Source organism: Heterocephalus glaber, unplaced genomic scaffold (genome assembly GCF_053883595.1).
Source record: "Heterocephalus glaber isolate CG9 unplaced genomic scaffold, H.glaber_assembly_v1.0 deba00001444, whole genome shotgun sequence".
Taxonomy (NCBI): domain Eukaryota; kingdom Metazoa; phylum Chordata; class Mammalia; order Rodentia; family Bathyergidae; genus Heterocephalus; species Heterocephalus glaber.
In genome coordinates, this window is record NW_028258297.1 from 13,235,526 (window position 1) to 13,260,517 (window position 24,992).

Consider the following 24,992-nt stretch of genomic DNA (forward strand, 5'->3'; position numbering starts at 1 on the left):
GAGAAACTTTCTGGAAGAAGTCTTACTCCCACATGATTTTGATTTTATAGGAATCCATAACTCTTGGAATTCCTAATAAAGAGAAGTGAAGTCTGTTTTTAGTAAATGCTTTTAGAAGGAACAATTCAATGCCTTCTGCCAACATGAACTCTCAAAGACTGTGCAGGTGCCTCGTAAATACCCAGGTTTAGCCTATGTCAGGAACACATTTATTGCTTTGATACTATTAATAATATAAACATTTACTGTCTGGTATGACATCATAAGAGAGATTACATCAGGAGGACTCAGATCCCAGGATCTAAGAAAGCTCATTTTTGGGCTGCACTTAGAAAAACAAAATCTAGAGATATATTCTTGGCTGTGGATTAGTGGTTATTTATAGAAATAAGAGATTTTTCTTTCTTTTTGGCCAACCATCTTCTTTAATGAAATTATAAAGGCCAATATTCAGATATGTGAATGTGAGTATAATGATACTTTAAAGCTATAGTCTTCTAGATCCCCTTTCCATGAACTTCTGTCTCCCACACATCTGTGAGGGCACTTTTTCTGCTAAATAATAATAATATAATAATCATGATGATCATGATGATGATGGGACATTTGCAGTTAATGACTAAACTTGTCAAAGAGATTTTTTTTTCTTATTTACTTTTGGGTGTCTGGAAGATTGTTTTTTCTCCTCTGCAGTCCTTTCCTTACAGGTCAGATGGCCCAGCAAAGGGTGTGAGAGATACCCAATCTCCATACACTCTCCAGTTATAATTATGAAAGTCAGTGCCACACATCTATATCCCCCAGTTGCTCTGAATTCAGAAGAAATTACAAAATGAGCTAAAATGCCTTCTTTTTTTTAATGTGACATGTGTTTGTCAGCTTTCCATTGTTATAACAAATGCTTGAGACAATAAACTTATAAAGAAGAAAGGTTCATTTTGGCTCACAGTTTTGGGGGTTTCATTCCACCAGTCATTTGGGCCCATGGCTTTGTGGGTTTGCAGTGAGGCCATGCATCATGGCAGGGAGAATGTGAAGAAGCAAAGCTCCTTACCTCATTGGGCCCCAATGAAAAACCACCTGCCTAAGCAATATCTTCCTTGATGTCTTACAATCCAGGTGCATTTTACAGTGCCCCAGGGGAATGAGTCTTGATCTACTCTTAGTTCTTGGTATCCTCAGTGTAGTGAGGTTGGCTAATCAATAGAAAGGCTAAATAAACACAACTTCACATTTCAGTAGTGTGCTGCTAAATGTTTAACCCTTGACAATTTGGGGGAGGAGGAAGCTGTGATCTATCTTGTTTGCTCATTACTGTGGTATGAGTACTCCCACCATGGGCTATTTCAAGCAACAAGGTGAAGTAATCTGGCTTGCAAAATACCTGAAATTAATAATTAGCTTTCAGGCTCTCATGAGCTGGTCATAAGCCAGCTCCAGTCATCACTGAGTCATAATTTATTAATTACAGGGCTCTGATCTGAGTCAGCCAAAGAAGCAACAGGTTTGCAGTCCCCTCAGAGGTTCTCAGTATGCACACTTACATTTATAAACTCATAAAAATACTTATAAAAATCCAGGACATCTCTTTAAGTTTCCACCTGACACCCCCCTCAGTCTATCTGTGCTATTCCCTGGCTTTGTACCTAGAATGATCACTTATCTGTTCCTCCTTTCTGACAATTTTCCCTGGAGTGTGTGCAAACAATGTAATGCTCCTGGGATCAAAATCATGCAGTTGAATCAATGTATATTTTTCAACATATCTTATAAGACATAAATGTTAAATCAGACTTCTTTATTTTCTACCTTTGCACTTTGGTTTATTTTGGGTGTATTTATTAAATGCTGTTTGAACTTAATGATACCATTATACTTAATGGGATTTATGCTCTTGATTTGCATCCCCCTAGAAGGATACCCTGAGATTAGGTTTGAATGCAAGAGATTTATTTGGGAGGTGAAGTGAACACTAATAATAATGGAGCAAGAAAATGATACAAGGAAAGGGGGGCAGCCCATAAAAGGTGCATTATTAAGCCAGCTGCTAAAATAAGTGACTAGGGCTTACTCCTGTGAGTAAACACTTGCCTCTCAGAATTACTCTGCCAGAGAGGCGAGGGAGCTGGAGCAATGACACACAAACCCCTGGCAGTCACTGTTTGAAGACTGCACATGCCCTGATACTTCCATTTTCCTAGCAGATTGGCCCTCAGTTCTGGGAAAACTTTGCAGGCTAGAGATGCACATATTGGTAGCTGGAAGAGGCCTGAGCACACTGAAAAGCTGTGGAGTAAGGATAGGGCACTGACAATGTTTGCTGTGTTTCAGAACTTGCAACCAATCTGAGTGTTTATTGGTACAGTAAGCCCCCTTTTCTATAGTTTCATTTTTCTTGGTTTCAGTTACCTGTGGTCTAACATGGTGTCTTAGTCTCTTTTCTCATTGAAAAGATAAAATACCTGACACCCAAAATTAAAGGAGGAAAGATTTATTTGGAGGAAAGTTTTATCACAGTTTGTAGAAATTTCAGTCCATAGTTGGCTGGCTCCAAGGCAGGGTGGCATAGCAGAGGGGCATCACAGAGGAGAAACAGTCCATGGTAAAGCAGAGCAGGCAGAAGGCAGCAAATAGCAAACAAGTGACTAGTGACAAGTGGCCACACTAGCCCTCTATCTGTCTCTTAGGGCAGGTAGCACTCACACATGCGGTGAGACACCCTTAATCCTACCCAGGACTATGAGAAACCAATTAGTGGACTGATTTGGTAAACACCTACTCTTAATCTCAGCATCACATGCTCTAGATCCAGCCAGCTCTGAAAAAGCCCCAACTAAGACCACATGAAGCTTTGGCAGGACATCTAGACACAAACCTGATACTGGATCAACTGCTCCAGGTACCTGCTCGTGCCTTCTGACACAAGAACACACCAAACCTGGCACCTGATACCAGTCTTCTTGCACTCCATCAAGTGGGACCATTGGATCAACTATCAAAGAAGAAATAAAAGGACACCAGCAATTGACTTTGTGGCCACTACCCTCTTGTTCTTGCAGTAGTCCATTCTGCTTGCCAACATGGTGCTTTTCTTTTTTCTTCAAAGCACCATTTTCTCCCTGAGCACTTCTTTTGCACTTTTACTCCTTTCTCTTTTTCTTATTTCTTCTTTAAAATAAACAGTGATCTTTCACATCCACCAGTTTTCCTGACCAATTTATTGACTGGGATGAATAAGAGGCTGGAAAACACTGCTGCCTCCTATTTTATCTGATAACAGAAATATGTGTCATGATTGCATAGTCACACTCTAAAAATCTCCAGAAGAAGTTGTTGGTAGTTGTAATGAAATTTTCTTCCTTAGACAATCCTAAGACTTATTTTGAAATCCCTCTACTTAATGGGTTCCAGAGTGGTCTGGCTCAGACTGCAAGACCCCTTAAGTTTTCTTTGAGTCCTAAGCATCTGTGATAATGGCTGTATATTTTAAATGGGATTAGAGTAAATTTACTCCAAGAATAAATTCATTGTGACACAGCTCCCAGAACAGAGGAGGCTTCCAGGTCAGTGTGCCAAGGCTACCAGCCCAGAGGAGGCTTCTGGGTCAGCGTGCCACAGTTCCCAGTCCAGAGGAGGCTTCCAGGTAGGTGTGCTGCAGCTCCCAGAAGATAGGAGGCTTCTGGGTCAGCGTGCCATGGCTCCCAGCCCAGAGGAAGCTTCCGGGTATGCGTGGCATGGCTTCCAGCATGGAGAAAGCTTCTGGGTAGGCATGCCACAGCTCCCAGCACAGAGGAGGTGAGCCACATGGGTGCCAGCAGCACTGCACCTGTGTCAAAATGAGAAGACATGTAAACAAACCTCAGAACTAGACTTCCAGATCACCTACAGCAACCCCAAAGGGAACTGAGATGGAACACTCTGATACTCAACCACCTGGACTTCCTGAACTAGCAATGAAAGAGGATCTGGAAAAAATGAAATCAGAAATAATTTCTCACATAACAGCAGAGATTGTGCCCATAGTGTAAGACATGATTAATAAATCTAGAGAGGACACAGACAAAAAAAATAGAGGAGCTGAGGAATATGATGGAATCCCAACACAGGAAACAAATGGAATCCATAAAACAGATGCAAACAGATTTCCAGGAGATTAAAAACTTCATTGAAAGCCTATGCAACAGAATGAGCCAATGTGAAGACATACTTTCAGACATAGAAGATAAGATTGCAGTTAATGACCAGGATCCAGCAGCTGCTACACGATGTAAAGAAGAATAACATAAGACTGATCAGAGTCAATGAAAACAGGAGAGAGTACATTAAAAAAACACAACTATTCACAGATGTGATGGCAGAAAACTTCTCAAGCAAGGGAAAAGAACTTGACATACAGATAAGTGAGGCATATAGGACTCCAACTAGCCTTGATTAAAAAAAATCTACACATAGGCATATAATTGTTAAGATTCCAGAAACTCAACAGAAGAACAAAGTTCTAGAAGCAGTTAGAGAAAAGAAACAAATCACATAGAAAGGAAATCCCATCAGAATCACAGCAGACATCTCAATGAAAACCCTCAAGACAAGAAGAGCTTAGAGTGATGTATTCCAAGCCCTAAAGGAAAACAGCCTCCAACAAAGATTGATGTACCCTGCAAAACTGTCTTTCAAAATTGATGGTGAAATAAGATATTTTCATGACAAAGAGCACCTTAGGAACCAAACCAGCAGTCCAAAAACTTTTAGACAAAATCCTAGGAAAAGATGAGGATCACAACCCCAGGAAGCCTAGAAGAATGAATCCACCAGGCACGACAAGAAATTAAAAGCAAAGGGGGAGAATCAAACAAAAAGAAAAAGTCATGACAATGATAACTCAATATGTATCAGTTATAACCATCAATGGTAATGGTCTCAACTCACCAATCAAAAGAAATGGACTGGCAGGATGGGTCAAGAAGCAAGATCCATAGTTGTGCGGAAAACACCGAATCAGCCCGCTGCAGACAGGCAGGTCTGTGGACATGGTCGCGAGGTCACCAGTTGTGCTGAAAACACCGAATCAGCCCGCTCCCTGGCAGCAATACACTGGCCCCACCCTGTTTCTTTGGCCTCTTCTCTGTACAGCCACCTGGTTCCACACTACAAAGACGCAGAGGACACCAGACCACCAGACCACTGTACTGGAGCTAATCAAGTTCTCAGCATTTAAAAAATTCCTGCCCAGAGGTAGAGGCTTCTGAGCTGCTGTCCCACTGCTCCTGGTCCAGAGGAAGGGGATGCCCGGCCACAATCCCTCCTGTCGCTCCCAGCCCAGAGGAAAGGGATTTTGGGCTGCCATCCATCCCGCCTCTCCTGGCCCAGAAGAAGGGGTTTCTGGGCCACCATACATCCCGCCACTCCTGGCCCAGAGGAAGGGGCTTTCGGGCCACCATCCTTACTGCCGCTCCCTGCCCTTGGCCCACCTCTCCCAGCTCAGAAGAGGTCAACTGCGCGGACACCAACAGCACCCACCCCCCCAGTTGAAGAGAGAAATCCCATAAATAAGTCTTAAAACCAGACTTCCAGATCACCTACATCAACCCCAAAGGGAAATGAGATGGAACACTCTGACACTCAACCACCTGGACCCACTGAACTGGCAACAAAAGGGCATCTGGAAAAAATGAAATCAGAAATAATTTCTCAGATAACAAGAGAAATTGTGCTCCTAGTGCAAGACATGATTAATAAATCTAGAGAAGAGCTCAGGAACATGATGGAATCCCAACATAGAAAACAAATGGAATCCATAAAACAGATGCAAATAGATTTTCAGGACATGAAAAACTCCACTGAAAGTCTACACAGCAGAATGAGCCAATGTGAGGACAGAATTTCAGATATAGAAGATAAGATTGCAATTAGTGACCAGGAAAAGAAAAATTGTTTCAAAATTATAAAGGAACATGAGAAATCAATCCAGCAGCTGCTAGACGATGCAAAGAAGGATAATATAAGACTGATTAGAGTCAATGAAGAAACAGGAATGCAGATGACATAAAAAAACTTTTTGCAGAAGTAATAACAGAAAACTTCCAAAGCAGGGGAAAAGAACTTGACATACAGATAAGTGAGGCATATAGGACTCCAAATAGCCTTGATTAAAAAAAAATCGACACATAGGCATATAATTGTTAAGATTCCAGAAACTCAAAAGAAGAACAAAGTTCTACAAGCAGTTAGAGGAAAGAAACAAATCACATAGAAAGGAAAGCCCATCAGAATCACAGCAGACTTCTCAACACAAACCATCAAGGCAAGAAGAGCTTGGAGTGACATATTCCAAGCCCTAAAAGAAAACAGCCTCCAACCCAGCTTGATGTACCCTACAAAACTATCTTTCAAAAGGGATGGAGAAATAAGATACTTTCATGACAAAGAGCACCCTAGGAACTTCGTGAATACCAAACCAGCACTCCAAAGAATTTTACACAATATCCTAGGAGCAGACATTGAGGATCACAACCCCAGGAAGCAAAGCAGAATGAACCCATCTGGCATGACAAGAAATTAAATGTAAAGAGGGAGAACCCAACAAAAAGAAAAAGTCATGGCAATGATAAGTCAATACATTTCAGTTATAGCCATCAACATTAATGGTCTCAATTCACCAATCAAAAGAAATAGACTGGTGGAATGGGTCAAGAAGCAAAATCCAACAATATGCTGCATACAAAAAACACACTTAATTCAAAAGGAAACTCATAGACTGAAAGTTAAAGGGTGGAAAAAAATACTCTATGCGACAGGACCCCGAAAGAAAGCAGGAGTAGCTATCTTCTTTGCAGATCAAGTAGATTTCAAACCAACATTGATTAAGAGAGATGAAGAAGGACACTACATCCTTGCAAAGGAAAGAATCCAAGAGGAATAGATGACAATCATAAATATCTATGCACCAAACACTAGTGCACCCAACTATATAAAACAAATACTAACGGACATGAAAAGTCATATATGCACTAATACAATTGTAGTGGAGGACGTCAACACCCCACTGTCACAAATAGCTAGATCAACTAGACAAAAAATAAGTAATGAAATACTAGAACTCCATTGAACTCTTGAACAAATGAACTTAACAGATGTTTACAGAGTGTTCCAACCCATAAAATCAGAATACACATTCTTCTCAGCTGCACATGGTTCATTCTCCAAAATAGACCACATACTCACACATAGAACATGTCTAAGTAAGTGCAAAGGAATTGAAGTTATCCCCTGTATATTATCAGACCATAGTGCGATGAAATTGGAGATCCATAGCAAAAGAAACAAAAAATTTCATAAATACATGGAAATTGAACAACACACTTCTGAATAACCAATGGGTCATAGAGGAAATTAAAGAAGAAATCAGACATTCCCTTCAATTAAATGACAATGACAATACAACATATCAGAATCTGTGGGAAACAATGAAAGCAGTCTTATGAGGGAAATTCATAGCAGTGAATGCACATATTAGGAAAACAGAATGAGCCCAATTAAACAACCTGATACTGAACCTCAAGCTTCTAGAAAAAGAAGAGCAGGACAAACCCAAAGCTCATACAAGGGAGGAAATTATAAAGATCAGAGGAGAAATCAATGCAATGGAGACTAAGAGAAGGATAAAAAAAGTCAATAAAGCCAAGAGTTGGTCCTTCGAAAGAATCAACAAAATTGACAAACCCTAAGCCAACCTTATCAGAAAAAGGAAAGAAAAGGCCCAAATCCATGCAATTAGGAATGAAAAGGGTGAAATTACAACAGACCCAGCAGAAATCCAGAGGATCATCAACACCTACTTCCAGAATCTATATGCCAATAAGATGGAAAACACAGAAGAAATGGACAGATTCCTAGATATGTATGAATTACCAAAGTTGAATGAAGAAGACCTAAAAATTCTAAACAACCCAGTATCAATCAATGAAATTGAAAATGTAATTAAAAACTTACCAACCAAGAAAAGCCCAGGTCCTGATGGCTTCACTGCTGAATTCTACAAGACATTTAGAGAGGAACTAATGCCACTACTGTTTCAACTCTTCAACAAAACTGAAAGGGAAGCAATACTCCCAAATTCATTCCTGGAAGCAACCATCACCTTGATCCTCATAGCAGAGAAAGACACAACCAAAAAAGAGAACTAGAGGCCAATCTCACAAATGAACACAGATGCAAAAATCCTTAATAAGATACTGGCAAATAGAATGCAGAAGATCATCAAGAAGATCATATACCCTGACCAAGTGGGATTCATCCCAGGGATGCATGGATGGTTCAACACATGGAAATCAATCAATGTAATACACTATATCAATAGAGCCAAGGACAAAAACCATATGATCATCTCAATAGATGCAGAAAAAGCATTTGACAAAATCCAACATGCATTTATGATAAAAACCCTACAAAAATTGGAATAGACAGTCTCTACATTAATCTGATAAAAGCCATCTATGAAAAACCAACAGCCAATATCATACTAAGTGGTCAAAAACTGAAATCCTTCACACTAAAATGAGGAACAAGACAAGGATGTCCACTATCACCACTCCTGTTCAATATAGTTTTAGAAACATTAGCCATGGCAATTAGACAAGAGAAAGAAATAAAAGGAATCAAGATAGGAAATGAAAAAGTCAAATTGTCATTATTTGCACATGACATGATACTCTATATCAAAGATCCCAAGAACTCCACCAAAAGTCTTCTAGACTTAATAACCAAATTCAGTAAAGTAGCTGGATAAAATGTCAACACACAAAAATCAATAGCTTTCCTCTACATAAACAACAGACTCACTGAGACAGAAATAGGGCAAACATTTCCTTTCACAATAGCATACAAGAAACGGAAATACCTAGGAATCAATGTAACAAAAGAAATCAAAGACCTCTTCTCTGAAAACTATAGTACTTTGAAAAAAGATTGAAGAGGACATCAGAAAATGGAAGGACATACCTTGCTCCTGGGTAGGAAGGATCAACATAGTGAAAATGGCCATACCTCCAAAATTGCTATATAGATTCAATGCAATCCCAGTTGAAATCCCAGAAGCATAGTTCATGGACCTTGAAAAAAGAATCCAAAAATTCATTTGGAACAAGAAGGGACCCAGAATAGCAAAAGCAATTCTAGGTAACAGAGACATGCCAGGGGGTATTACAATCCCAGCTTGAAACTATATTATGAAGCTACTGTGATAAAACAGCATGGTACTGGCAAAGAAACAGACCTGAGGACCAGTGGAACAGATTAGAAGATGCAGAAACAACTCCAGACACACTTAGCTACCTCATCTTTGACAAAGGATCCAAACACCCTTACTGGAGGAAAGATAGCCTCTTTAATAAATGGTGCTGGAGAAATTGGGTTTCAATTTGCCAAAGACTAAAACTAGACCTATATCTCTCACCATGCATTAAACTAAAATCTAAATGGATTAAAGATCTAAATATTAAAACAGAAATGCTGAACAGACTGGAAGAGAGGTTAGGTAGAACTCTTGAAGACATTGGGATAGGAAAAGACTTTATGAACATAACCTCAGTTGCCCGTGAACTAGCACAAACAATCAACAAGTGGGATCTTTTCTTACTAAAAAGCTTCTGCACAGCAAGAGAAACCACCAGCAGTGTGAAGAGGCAACCCACAATGTGGGAAAAAATTTTCACCAGCGGTCCCTCAGACAAAGATCTGCTATCTCAAATCTATAAAGAAAAAAAATCAGACCTCCCAAATTCAAAGACCCAATCCAAAAATGAGCACCTGAAATGAACAGACATTTCTCACCCAAAGAAATAGAAATGGAAAATAAACATAAATGAAAAAATGTTCAACATCATTGGTCATTCGAGAGATGCAAATGAAAACAATGCTGATTCCACCTCACTCCAGAAAGAATGGCTGCTATCATGAAATCAACCAATAACAAATGCTGGCAGGGCTGTGGGGAAAGAGGAACCTTTCTCCACTGGTGGTGGGAGTGTAGACTGGTGCAACCACTGTGGAAATCAATATGGAGATACCTCAAAGAACTAGGACTGGACATCCCATTTGACCCAGCCATTCCCCTGCTAGGTATCTTCCCCAAAGAATTAAAAGAATCATACCACAGTGATATATGTGCACCCATGTTCATAGCAGCACAGTTTGTGATAGCTAAAACTTGGAAACAGCCCAAATGCCCATCAACTGGAGACTGGATAAAGAAAATGTGTTTTTTTAATAAAATGGAGTACTACTCAGCCATCAACAGCAAGAAATTAGAGACATTTATTGCTAAATGGATGCACATTGAGGCGATACTCTTAAGTGAAATAAATAGGACACACGTGTAAATACTGAATAGTTTCTCTAGTGTGAGAAACTAAAAGTGTACATAAGGACTAAAATTTATAATAGATAATGTGAAATAGGAAGAAAAGGGGCAAAGGGAAAGGGGAAGTGGAAGGAGTAGGGGAAAGGAAAGAAAGGAATGGAATTAATATGAGAAAATGAAAAATAGAAACAAAGTCTTTGTAAATAGGGAGGGATGGAGGGGTTGAAGGGAGGGCAGGGAAGGGGGTAAAAATAAGCATCAAGAGAGCATATAAAGGTGCATATTTCCAATGATGAATGTCATTATATTGTACACCTAAAATGTATCAATAAAAGGATATAAAAATAAATTCATCTTTATGACAGAGGAAAATATGTTGCAGTTGTGTGAAATTATACTTTTAATTGGGGCTTTTGGGCTTCAAATTGACATGGAACTAATCACAGAGAAATTATAGTATGTAAATGAAGGAGATGGCTGGATCTTGTTCTCATGATATTAAAATTAATCCTATCAGGGTATTCTGAATGATAAGTCAGAAAAATATTCCCAAATGAATTTTGGACATTGTGTTAGAACAACTGAAAACCCTCCTTTGTTCTCATTTGATTTTGACTGAGAATATCTTACGGTAAAACAAGGCTTTCTTGTCTCCTCACCCCACACTGCTTTTTTGTCCTAGAAGTTACCTTACTAGCTCTTGGTAACATTTTTATGCTTTGGTGATAGCTGCTCATAAAAATAATAGCAGAATTGCTGAGTCATCCATGGTGTAAAAAGTAGTTATCTCACATTTTGTTTATGAAGGGAGAAAGAAGAAAAAGAAAGATGAGATGAAAACATCAGCTTTTTAAAAAAGGAGAATGATTAAGGTGCTTTTTAAAGTGTTCAGATTTCTAGTCCTATAAACCCAAGGCCTCTTTTATTCACAGGCCAGAACAGAGGAGCTGTCTTTCCTTACCAATGACTCATGCCCCTGAGCTGGAAGGGTCGCCCACAGAGGGGAGGATAATTTCTCCTAGGAGTGTTCAGTCTTCTTCAGTTTACTCACAAAGGTGCTAATTAGGGCAAATTGTTACAGTGTTATTCTTTCACTTTAACATCTGTTCCATATAAGCTAGACATAGATAAGTAAGTCATTTTGTGGATATGTCCAAGGAAATTGGAGGGCAGTGATTTTGATTCATTGTCTTAATAAGTTAGAGAGTAAACCAAGGCTGTGTATGAAGGGATCTGAACTCTATAAAGCCATGAACTTTCCATGTCCATGTAAATACTAAGATCAGAAATCATAGCATTTAGTGCTTCCAAAAGCAATAACTTTTTCACAAAAGAGAGTTGAGAAAATAATTCATGCATTTTTTTTTGGTCTTAGAAATATAGTTAATATTGTGCCCAACACTACTTAAAGTCATCTGTATGTATTAGCTCATTCAATCCCTGCAGTAACCTCAGGAATAAGGCTATATTACTATTGTTTCTATTTTACAAAGGTTAAATTTGCATACGTAGGAAACTGAGGTTGGGGGGTTACATAACGAGTGGTAGATCTAGGATTCTAAGCAAAGCAGCTTCACAACTAAAAATAAAGTAAAATGAAATCTCTACACATTCTTATCTATACAGAGAGAAATAGTCAGGATATATTGTACAGTGGAATTATGATAGTCTTTTAATCAAGGGTTTGCTTGAAAATAATCACAACATTGAAGTTTTGTATAGCAAGAAAGTATATTTGGAACTTAGAATTTAAAAATTCCAGAATCTAGTCCTATAGTGTTTTGCTACTTTCAAGAGTCTCAACTGCTCTAGTTCTATTCTTCTGTTCATGTTTTATATGATTCAAAATGTGGACACTAATTTGAATTTTCAAAATGGATCTAGGAGAGAAGCTATCAAAAAAAGACCAAAACAAATTCATGCTTCTCTAATACATTGAATGTGGGGAGGTCCTATACCTAAGAGAAGGTGTAACACATTAATATCTAGATGATCTCTGGATCTATTTTATATAAACACCACTAATCATTGTTACTGTTGTTTTCTTTACCCATCTTAAGTAATGCAGATCATATATAGGAACAGGAAATCTAGTAACTCATCACTAGCTGTGGCAGAAATATTGAAAAATTGCTTTGTGGTGCAGAAAAATTGCTACCAAAAATATGGGATCCAAGTACTTATTTGGCAAATTTGTGAATGTATTGGAATTAGAGGTTTTAAGTGCTTGATAAAACTCCTTTATAATTTTCTTTCAGTTCTATCTATAGGAAATTTTGCCTTGTTTCTTTCTTTGTAAATTTGCTGAAAAAGTAAAATTTTATCAGCCTTTTTTTTGCTTGTGATTATTTCTTGGCATAAAGAAATCGTTCTCAATTTTTATGTTACTCATTGAATAGGGATCAAAAAATCCCAGTTGAGTGTCCAAATATCTCTTAGGAATTTTAAGCAGATAGTATTTCAATTTCTGAAAAAACTTTTAATTGACTGGAAGATATTTTAGATGCTATTAGTTTGCTGTGGTGCTCACCATTCCATTGGCTGGTTCAGTCCTACTGTTGCCACCGGTGGTTATAATAGGAATGGCCAAATCTTAAGCCTAAATTCTATATGAGAAATAGAGGATGTGTTTGGAAGTACAACTTCACTTTTTTGCAAGTGGATATCCAAGTATCCCAGCACCATTTGCAGAAGAGACTCTTTCTTCCCTACTGCATTATCTTGGACACTGGTGAAAATCAACTGGCCACAGATGTATACAGTAAAGGTTTACTCCTGGACTGTCAGTTCAACTCCAGCTGTCTATATGTCTGTCTTTATGCCAGAACTCAAACTCTCACTTCTTGAAATAGATATGAGGAGGGACAGAAAAAAGGTTCATGCCAAAATTGAACAAAGGTGAAAAAGCACAGTTCCTGATGTGCTGGATGTGCACTGGGGATACACAACCCCTTGAAATTGTACATAATATTTTCATGAGAATATAGATCACATTTATTTTTATTTTTTATTTTTTTTATATCGGAGATCAAACTTGGCACCTTGCACTTGTAAAGCAGGCGCCAGAACCACTGAGCTAAATCCTCAGCCCTAGATCACATTTATGTAGCGAGAGGAATCCATATATTTGTTCCTAAAAGTGTGGATAATATTGCTATGGACAGACTTGTATCCTACAACCTATAAAAACCAGTATGGTGAGGCCCCACCCCTAATGTAATTATTTTTGAAGTTAGGACTTCTATGTAGTAGATAAGATTAAGTTTGTAAAAGTGAGGTGCTGATGCGTTGGAATTAGTGTCCTCAAAGAAAAAGACATCAGCCCTCATTCTTGCCTCCCCTTCTCTCTTTTCCTTCCCCTTCTTCCTGCCACATGCAGATAACTTAAAAATGAGCCTGAATTAGTGGAAAATTTAATGGAGTGGTGCCTTGATATTGGAATTCCCATCCTCCAGAAAAATGAGAAATTTCTGTTGTTTAAGCTTGTATTTCTTATGACAACCCAAGCAGACTAATACAAACACAGACAAAAGGAAAAGAATTAACTAAGAGAACAGTTGTTTTCATCCTAGCTGTATATTAGAATCTCCTGAGAAGCTATTAAAAGCTTCTGATTTGGGGGCTTCATACTTAGAGATTCTGATTCAGTCACATGGGAGTAGTGACCAGGCATAAACAGTTTTTACAAATTTCCAAGGGATTCTAACATGTGACCAGTGGACTCTTGTCTAAAGGAAGAATAAGCATTATCATTATAATAATAAAGTTTATAACATTATTCAAATAATTGCAATATATTGTGATAAATGCAAAACAGAAATTTACAGTAACTATTCTCTTTTTCCCCATGATTTGATAAATTATACTTGGGAAATTTCTTATATAATATAATACTGTTATAAGATTTAACCCAAACTTCTGTTGAAACAACTGGATATCCATATGTAAAAGAATGAAGCTGTATCCCTACTTCATACCATCTACAAAAGTTAAGGTAATATGGAACAACCTAACATATTAGAACTAGAGCTATAAAACTCTTAGAAAAAAATATGGGCCTAAATTTTTGTAACCTTAGATTTAACAATGGATTTTAGATATGGTACAAAAAATAAACAAAAAGAAAACAGATAAATTTGGCTTCATTTAAATCACTTAACTTCTTGCATAATTGGAGAAAATAATTGCAATCACATAATCTGATAAGTGTCTAGTGTTCAGATTGTATACAGAATTCTCAAAACTCAACAAGAGAGAAAAACCACCCAATTAAAACATGGACTAAGTACTTGAGTAGATAATGCTACAGACAAACAAATGGCCAATAAGTACCTGTAAAGTGCTCAACATCATTAGGAACTGGAAAATGAAACTCAAAACCACAAATTAATATCACTTAACACCCACTATGGTGTATATAATTTTTTTTAATGGAGGAAAACAGCTGTTGCCAAGGATGTGGAAGAATTGGAACCTTCATACATTGCTGGTGGCAATTTTAAGGGGTATGGTCACTATGGAAAAAAGTTCTTTCTTCAAAACTCAATTGTGCCATTCCTAAGAATATGCTTGAAAAACAAGTACTTAAATACTTGAGCATGATACCTAAATATTCTAGCCGAAAGACAGAAACAACCCAAATGATCATCTACAGACAAGGAAAAACACAAATGAGGCATATGCACACAATGGAATATTATTTCGTCATAAAAAGGAATGGAGAATTGATAAATAGTACAATGTTGATGATTCTTAAATACATTATGCTAAATGAAAGAAGCTAGACACAAAAGGTCCAGATGATTATATTTATGTGAAATATCCAGAGTAAGTAACTCCAAAGAAACAGAAAGCAGATTGGTGATAGAAAGCAGTTGCGGAGGGCAGAAATAAGAAAGTTACTATTTAATAAGATAGGAGGTTTCTTTTGGGTAATGTGAATAGTGTGGAATAGAAACAGATTTGTGGTTGTGTTACATTGTGAATGTATTAAATGCCTCTGAGTCATCCACATTAAAATGGTTAATTTTATATTACATGAATTTTGTCTCAATTAACAAAAAGTCAGGCAGAACTGGGACAAGTTCGTTATCCCATCCCTTGCATGTAAGAAAATTTGTGTGCAAATAAGTGGCTCTGAGTCCTTGAAACTATGTAACATGTGATACCCTTAGAACACTTACTAGAACACATTAAGTGCCCAATAAAGATTAGCTACTACTAAAAAATACATAAGTCAGAATTTGAGGCAATTTATAGAAACACAGTATGCAATATTAATTCTATATCTTTGGCCCTAGGATAATTGCTGGCATGTGATATAGACTCTCTTAGTGTTTATCTAATTAATCCGACAGGAAAAATTTCATTCTCTAGAGACACTCAAGAACAAACTGTATATATTAGCACTTCAAATTTCTGAAGGTGGATTGATGGATGCCTCAGGAGACAAACTTGGGCAATATCTTTTACTCATATAAAATTTCATAGAAAAACAATGAAATATCCATACAAGAAAGCAGCTGATATGATGCAAAGAGCCATGCTTAGATTTAAATGAGTAATCTTATATACCACTGATACAGTGGTACAATTAATAATTTGTCCTCTCAACAAGAACTTGAACTAAATGAATCCACGTGTGATCTTTAGGTGTCTTCTCAATTTCAAATCCCAGAAATTCAAGAAAAATTACAGGACTTTCATCCCCAAATATGATGGAATTTATCCCAAGAAAGGTGGTAATAATTTTTTACATTAGGATTCTTGCCAGATTTCTTGTTTTCATGCTCATAGACTCTTAAACTAGGCCAAGATTCATGAACAGAAGCAACAGTCCTGTGTTAACCTGTTACGGGGAGCATTTTATGGGCAGGAAGTTGTGCTACCAATTTTAGAACTCTGCTCTTATTTTGAACACTCCTGCATTCGACAACACATTCCTAGATACTAAATTACGGTGTCTCCGTATATGCTCAGTACACTACCTCCATTTGAGACCCTCACAAAATGCTGTGTATTAAGTGAAACTATCGGTAGTCCTCATGTGGTTACTATTATACCAGGTTTAGAGGACTAAAACTACATTTAGTTTTGTAATCTCATTTTGTGAAGCAAATATTTTATGACCCAAATGGGATCAGTGATAAAGTTATTTGTTTGTATATTTCTGCTTATTTACATTCTTTTTTTTTGCTTAAATTCTTTTATTGGTACATTTTAGGTATACAATACATTTACATTTATCATTGGGTGCTTGTACCTGTACATGATGTATCTTGGTTCTTATTTTTTCCCCATTCCCTGTGCTCCCTTCCCTATTTACAAAGACTTTGTTTCCAATTTTCCCTTTTCTCATAATTTTTCCTTTCTTTTCTTTCCTTTCCCCTTCCCCTTCCACTTCCCCTACCATTTTGGACCTTTTCTTCCTATTTCAAATTATTCATTTTAATCATTTTAATCCTTATTTACACTTTCAGTTTCTCACACTAGAGAAACTATTCTGTATTTACACATGTGTGTCCTACGTATTTCACTTAAGAGTATGGCCTCAAGATGCATCCATTAAATGTCTCTAGTTTCTCTTTCTTTATGGCTGAGTAGGACTCCATTAAAAAAAACCTCACATCTTCTTTATCCAGTTTCCAGTTGATGGGCACTTGGGGTGTTTCCAAGCTTTAGCTATTACAAACTGTGCTGCTATAAACATGGGAGCACATATATCACTGTTGTATGATTCTTTTAATTCTTTGGGGAAGATACCCAGCAGGGGAATAGCTGGGTCAAATGGAACCTCTAGCCCTAGTTCTTTGAGTTATCGCCACAGTGATTTCCACAGTGGTTGCACCAGTCTGCACTCCCACCAACAATGGAGAAGGATTCCTTTCTCCCCACAGCCCCGCCAGCATTTGTTATTGGTTGATTTCTTGATAGCAGCCGTTCTTTCTGGGGTGAGGTGGAATCTCAGTGTTGTTTTCATCTGCATTTCTCGAATGACCAGTGATGTTGAACATTTTTTCATATGTTTATTTGCTGCTTTTACTTCTTTGTATGAGAAATGTCTGTTCATTCCAGATGTCCATTTTTGAATTGGGTCTTTGAATTTGGGGGGTCTGATTTTTTTGAGTTCTTTATATATTCTAGATAGTAGTCCTTTGAGGTACAGCTGCTAAAAATTTTTTTCCCACACTGTAGGTTGTCTCTTAGCTCTGTGGGTGGTTTCTCTTGCAGTGCAGAAGCTTTTTAATAAGATGAGATCCCAGTTGTTGATTCTCTGTGCTAGTTCCTGTGCTACTGAGGTTTTGTTCATAAAGTCTTTTCCTACACCAAAATCTTCAAGAGTTCTACCTAACTTATCTTCCAGCAAGTTTAGTGTTTCTGTTTTAATATTTAGATCTTTAATCCACTTTGATCTTAGTTCAGTGCATGGTGATAGATGGGGTCTAGTTTTAATCTTTGGCAGGTTGAAATCCAGTTTTTCCAAGACCATTTATTAAAGAGGTTATCTTTCCTTCAGTGAGGGTGGTTGTCTCATTTGTCAAAGATAAGGTGGCTAAGTGTGTCTGGAGTTGTTTCTGCATCTTCTAATCTGTTCCACTCATCCTCAGGTCTGTTTCTTTGCCAGTACCATGCTGTTTTTATCACAGTAGCTTTGTAGTATAGTTACAAGTTGGGGATTGTGATACCCCCTGCCATTTCTCATTGCCTAGAATTGCTTTTGCTATTCTAGGTCTCTTCTGATTCCCAATGAATTTTTGGATCATTTTCTATAGTTATGTGGAATATATTGTTGGAATTTCAATTAGCATTGCATTAAATCTATATAGAAGTTTTGGAAGTATGGCCATTTTCACTATGTTGGTTTTTCCTACCCATGAACAAGGGATGTCTTTCCATTTTCTGATGTCCTCTTTGATCTCTTTTTTCAGAGTGCTTTAGTTTTCAGTGTAGAGGTCTTTTGCTTCCTTTGTTAGATTGATTCCTAGATATTTCATTTTTTGGATGCTATTGTAAAAGGAATTGTTTCCCTAATTTCTCTCTCAGTGAGTCTACTATTTGTGTATAAGAAGGCTATTGTTTTTTGAGTGTTGATCTTGTATCCAGCTGTTCTACTAAATCTGTCAATTAAGTCTAGAAGTCTTCTGGCAGAGTTTTTTGGGTCTTCTATGTAAAGTATCATTATGCCAGCAAATAATGACAGTTTAGCTTCTTCCTTTACTATCTTTATTCCTTTTGTTTCTTTCTCTTTTCTAATTGCTGTGGCTAATGTTTCCAGAACAATATTGAACAGGAGTGGTGATAGTGGGCATCCTTGTCTTGTTCCTGATTTTAGCACGAAAGCTTTCAGTTTTTGACTATTTATTATGATGCTGGCTGTTGATTTTTCATAGACAGCCTTAATCAGGTTGAGATAAAGACCTTCTATTCCAATTTTCTGTAGGGTTTTTATCATGAATGGGTGTTGGATTTTGTCGAATGCCTTTTCTGCATCTATTGAGATGATCATATGGTTTTTGTCCTTGGCTGTGCTAATATAGTGTATTACATTTATTGATTTACACATGTTGAACCATCCTTGCATCTGGGATAAATCCAACTTGGTCAGGGTGTATGATCTTCTTGCTGACCCTCTGTATTCTGTTTGCCAGTATCTTGTTGAGGATTTTTGCATCTATGTTCATTAGGGAGATTGGCCTATAGTTCTCTTTTTGGGTTGGGTCTTTCCCTGGTTTTGGAATCAAAGTAACACTTAGTTCCAGGAATGAATTTGGCAGTATTGGTTCCCTTTCAATTTCATTGATGAGCTTAAAGAGTAATGGCAATAGTTCTTCTTTAAATGTCTTGTAGAATTCAGCAGTGAAGCCATCAGGAGCTGGAGTTTTTTTGTTGGTAAATTTTTTATTACATTTTCAATTTCACTCATTGCAATTGGGGTATTTAGAATTTCTATATCTTCTTTATTTAACTTGGGCAGTTCATATGTATCTAGGAATCTGTCCATTTCTTCTGTGTTTTCCATTTTATTAGAGTACAGTTTCTCGAAGTAGATATTGATGATCCTCTGGATTTCTGCTGGATCTGTTGTGACTTTACCTTTTTTGTTCCTTATTGCATGGATTTGAGCCTTTTCTTTCCTTTTTCTGATAAGGTTTGGTAAAGGTTTATCAATGTTATTTATTCTTTCAAAAAACCAACTCTTTGATTCATTGATTTTTTTTGTATTGTTCTCTTAGTCTCCATTGCATTGATTTCTGCTCTGATCTTTATAATTTCCTCTCTTGTATGAACTTTGGGTTTGTCATGCTCTTCTTTGTCTAGGAGTTGGAGGTTCTGCGTTAGGTTGTTTATTTGAGTTCTCTCTGTTTTCCTAATAGGGTATTCATGACTATGAATTTCCCACATAGAAATCCTTTCATTGTGTCTCATAGATTCCTGTATGTTGTACTGGTATTATCATTTTCTTGTAGTAACTGTACAATTTTTCTTTAATTTCCTCTGGTTTTTCAGGAGGGTGTTATTCAATTTCCATGTGATTGTTGGTGTTTTGCAGTTTCTTATGTTATTGATTTCCAATTTTATTGCACTAAGATCTGGTAATATGCAGGGGGTAACTTCAGTTCTTTTACATTTACTTAGACATGTCCTATGAGCTAGCATGTGGTGAATTTTGGAGAATGACCTGTGTGCAGCCGAAAACAATGTGTATTCTAATTTTGTGGGGTGAAACACTCTGTAGACATCTATTAAGTCCGTTTGTTCAAAAGCTTCCTTCAGTTCTAGAATTTCATTGTTGATTTTTTTGTCTAGATGATGTGTTTATTTGTGATAGTGGGGTATTAAGATCCCCCACTACAGTTGTATTAATGCTTATTTGATTTTTCATGTGCATTAATATTTGTTTTGTATAGTTGGGGGCATTCATATTTGGTGCATATATGTTTTTGATTGTCATCTCTTCCTCTTGGATTGTTCCCTTCACAAGGATGTAGTGACCATCTTTGTCTCTCTTAATTAGGTTTGGTTTGAAATCTACTTTGTCTGCAAATAAGATTGCTACCGGTACTTTTTTTCTGGGTTCCTGTCACGTGGAGAAGTGTTTTCCATCCTTTTACTTTCAGTCTATGAATTTCTTTTTGAGTTGGGTGAGTTTCTTGTATACAGCATATTGTTGGATTTTGCTTCTTAATACATTCTGCCAGTCCATTTCTTTTGATTGGTGAATTGAGGCCATTAACATTGATGGTAATAATTGATAGATAATGACTCATCCTTGTCATGATGTTTTACTGTTGTTGGCTCTTTTATTTTTTATTTTCCCCCCTTTCCCTTTAGTTTCTTGCCTTATCTGGTGGCTTCCCTCTGTTGGGCCTCATGGAGTTGCATTGTCTTTTTCTAGGATATTGTTTAAAATTGTTTGGAGTGCTGGTTTGGTGTTCATGAAATTTCTCAGGTGTTCTTTGTCGTGGAAGTATCTAATTCAGCCATTGGTTTTGAAAGATAATTTTGCAGGATACAACCAACAGTCTAGGTTTGAAGTTATTCTCTCTTAGGGCTTGAAATACTTCACTTCAGGCTCTCCTTGACTTGGGGCTTTGTGTTGAGAAGTCTGCTGTGATTCTGATGGGCTTTCCTTTGTAGGTGATTTGTTTCTTTTCTCTAACTGCTTGTAGGATTTTGTTCTTCTATTGGGTTTCTGGGACCTTGACTATTATATGTCTAGGTGTAGATTTCTTTTTTTTGATTGTGGCTAGTTGGAGTTCTATATGCCTCACTTCTCTACCTCTGTCTGGGAAGTTTTCTACTATTACTTCTGTGAACAGTTTTTTTATGTTAATTGTAGTTTCTCCGGCTTTTTTGTGGACTCCTATCAGTCTTATGTTATTCTTCTTTGCATCATCTAGCAGCTGCTGGATTGATTTCTCATGGTCCCTCACTATTTTGAAGAAAACTTTGTTTTCATGGTCATTAACCTCAATCCTGTCTTCTATATCTGAAATTCTATCTTCACATTCTCTTAATCTGCTGTTCATACTTTCAGTGGAGTTTTTAATCTTCTGGATATCTGTTTGAACCTGTTTCATGGTTTCCATTTCTTTCTTATGCTGGGCATTCATGGCTTCCAGCATCTGTTTTGTTAACTTCCTGTGCTATCAGTTCAGGGTGTCCAGGTGGTTGATTATCAGACTTTTCCACTTCATTTCCTCCAGAATTTACCTTTGCTGGGGTTGAAGTCTGAGTTTCTGCATTGCTTAAATATCTTCTCATTTTTGTTTTTGGTACTGTCCTTGGTTTAATCCTGGGTTGATCCTTTGAAATTGCTTATTGTAAGTGTCTTTGTTGCTGGTATTTAGAACCCTTATGGAATGATTGCTTCTCAGAGGTGTCTTCCAGATATAGCTGGTCTTTAGGTTTTGAGTCTAATGACTCTGAGGCTTTCTCATTTTCTTTATACCAGGAAAGACAACTGATTACATCCATCACAATACCTTAGCCCAAGTGATACAATCAGCAACACCATAGCATCAAGTACATCTTAGAAAATGACAATTTGTTGTACTTATTTATCTATCACCTTTAACTGTGTGAATTAAATCAAAATCAAGGACAAACTCAACATATATTTATAGTGAATAAACTCTTCAATATAGCAACTTTACCCTTTAGGATGGGGAGTTAGAAGGAGTTGGGGAGGGAAGGATAGATAGGTAGAAGGAAAGGGGAAGGTTAGCTGTAAGGCCAGACAACAAAGGTGGGAGAAGAAAAAAGAGAAGATAAGAAAAATAAAGAAGAAACCCAAATTAGGGTCAGAACAGGAACAAAAAGGGAGATGAAGAACAGTGTGGGACAGCAAGAGAGTGAGTGTGAGAGAGAAAGAAAAGAGAAAAGAAAGAAAAAAAGAGAAAAATAAAAATTTGAAAAGAGCAGAAAAAGAAAAAACATTAAAAATAAGAGCAAAAAAATAATTTTTGAAAATAAAAAATAAAATATAAAAACGAAGAGCCTCCTTCAGGGTATGTCTCTGCTGTCACAATAGACAATGTGGGCAGCAGTGTGCAGATATAAGTCAATGAGTCTCAGCAAGCCAGTCACAGACCTGTGAGACTCAGGCAAATTTCTGGCTGCAAGTCCCAAGTTGAGCTCCCTGTCCTCCTGCAGGGTTGAACTCTGCAAGGTTCTACTGCAGGTTCCAGCTGCCCTTCCCCTGAAGATAGTCCAGGTTCCAATGGGAGGTGATGATCCCTCCAACTTACCAACTATGGTGGTCTGGTGTGCCTTCATTGCAGAGGTGCTCTTCACTTTTCCAGTGGGCTTCAGTTTTCATCAAGGAGCCTGAGAGAAGCCCTCTATGTGTTGTTCACTTCCGCTCTACCTTCTGGAGCTCAGGACAATGGCCTTTATGCCCCCCTGTGCCTTTGTAGTGTGGAACCATCACAGCCAGGATCCCACAGGCGTGTGTGTGTGGGCGGGGGCAGGCTGCAGGCGGCCAGGGACCTCTCTCTCCACCTGCGGTAAGCTGGTCACCATGGGCGTGGCAAGTGGTGAGGGGTCCTCACCCTCTGGCTGGTCACAGGTGGGCGTGGCGCAGGTTGGACGGAGCAGGGCTCCAGGTGGACAGAGACCTCTCTCTCCACCCTCGCGGTCCTTATTTACATTCTTGACAAGCAAATGCAGGTCAATCCATAAGAAGAACATTAAATGAAATTCTTGATTTCAATCACCCTATCATGTTTTGCAGTCCTTGGTTTTATTCATCTTAGTATGTATCACCACTGGCCACTCAAATGCTCAAGATTGGAAACTCAGGATTACTGATGATTCTTCCTTTTTCTTGAATCATCACACCCACCCCATCAGCAAGTTGTATATCTTCCCTCCAGCTTCTCTGTAGCATACTGGTCCTGACTGCCCACGTCTTTACAAGGACTCCTGACATGACACATCCTCTCTTATTCTTGGGTTCTTACAGCATATTCTTTGTCAGTCAGCCACCACCATTTTTGCAGAAGGTAAATCAGTCACTGTTCAGAATCTTTTCTTGCCCCTCACACTCTTTCCTCCTCAGAGCCAACCAGGCTGGTTGTCTTCCCCTAGGAAGTGCTTCTGTACTCTGCATCCAGGTGGCTCCATGCCATTTTGACTCAAGTATTTTGTCTGAAGTAAGTCTCCACGCCCAGGACACACAGTAGCCATCACTATCACTTAGCCCTCATTAGTTTCTTTCATCATAGACCCAATTTTATATTGATTTTATTATTGTCTGTTTATTTTATCTTTAGGATGAAAATCCCGTGATGACAGGAACTCTGTCTTACTGACTTTACTGTCTCCATCTCTGATGGTGAGCCTGGTAGCTGTTTAGACAATCAACGGTCACTCTTTCTGGCTCTTTCCAACTTCTGCTGCCTCTTCTTTCACTATCACAGCCGAGGTACCTCTGACATCTCAGTAGGAACAGCAAGAACAACAGACAGAAGTTAAATACTCCTTGTTTTTTTGCTTCAAGGAGGATTTTCTTATATTTCATTAACTTTCTTTTCTCTCTCCATAAATATGTATTTAGGAAGTGTGGAAATGGGGAGGATGTCACATATTTTCCTCCCACTTGATGAGATACAGAAATGAGAAGGGGGAAATGTTTGTAGAAAATATGAAAATTAAAAGTTCTTTTGGAAACAGATTGAACTTTTGGAACCAAAGTCCCCCTGCCCCTGCCAAAAAAGTAACTCTAAATTGATGTCTCAATAAAATTGGCAGGGACCAATTTTATGTAAAGTGAGCCTAGAAAAAAGACATATCAGTGTTAAAGATTTTGGAGAAAAACACACAAAAAATCTTTTATGGACTCCCACAAAGTTTTTAATCACTCAGTGCTTCATGATTTTTACTCTTTTGTTCCTTAGTCATTTCCTCGATGACATCATGTGGTCTGTTACCCCCTCACTTTTTTGAGTGTTAAGTGTCATATGTACACACTGATTTTTTTCATACATTGTGGGCCAAAAATTATTTACCATAACACAAATGAACAGTAGAAAGAGCAACTATAGGAGAGTTAACAATACATGTTTTAGAACTTATCTCAGGAAAATGAGGGAAAGTACTCTTTGGCAGAAAGTCTTTGCTATATGTGCAGTAATATTCTTTACCAGGAGACATATGGAGTGTGTTGGGTAGATCTCCTGTCTGAGAAGGTACCCCCTAGAACATGAGCCAGGAGTGGAGTAAACTCCATGTACATACGTATGTGTATATTATATAGACATACATGTAAGCACACATGTATACATACGTGTTAGTTTTTAAAGGAAAATATTTCAGAGAATGAATCATCCCTGTATTTGTTACATCATCAAGTTGGATCTGTATCTACTACCCTAGATATGAATCTGCAGAAAATACTGCAGTGAATCCCCAAACAAATTATAAGTAGGTTCAGATAACACATTTAGTGTTTCATTTCCTTTTGTAATAAGGTTAGATGATTCTGTTGTTATTTCCAATTTATAAGGGAAAACTGAAACCTGGATTCATTGTCTGAGAATTTTCATTGGCTCTTGTTGCCTCTTAATATTCAGAGAAACTCAGATATTTGGATGATCAAATAATTATTTACAATTTTAATTTACTTTGCTAT

The 24,992-nt window shown here is 37.7% G+C and overlaps 1 pseudogene across 1 annotated transcript in view; it reads left to right on the top strand.

Moving 5' to 3' along the window:
* Window positions 1-24,992, top strand: part of LOC106009451 (zinc finger protein 878 pseudogene) — a 252,194-nt pseudogene that overhangs the window by 13,945 nt on the left and 213,257 nt on the right. The window contains exon 1 of the transcript XR_015452325.1: window positions 1-23,696. This exon is cut by the window's left edge and continues 13,945 nt beyond it. The product of XR_015452325.1 is annotated as a zinc finger protein 878 pseudogene (transcript). The remainder of the gene's footprint in view (window positions 23,697-24,992) is intronic.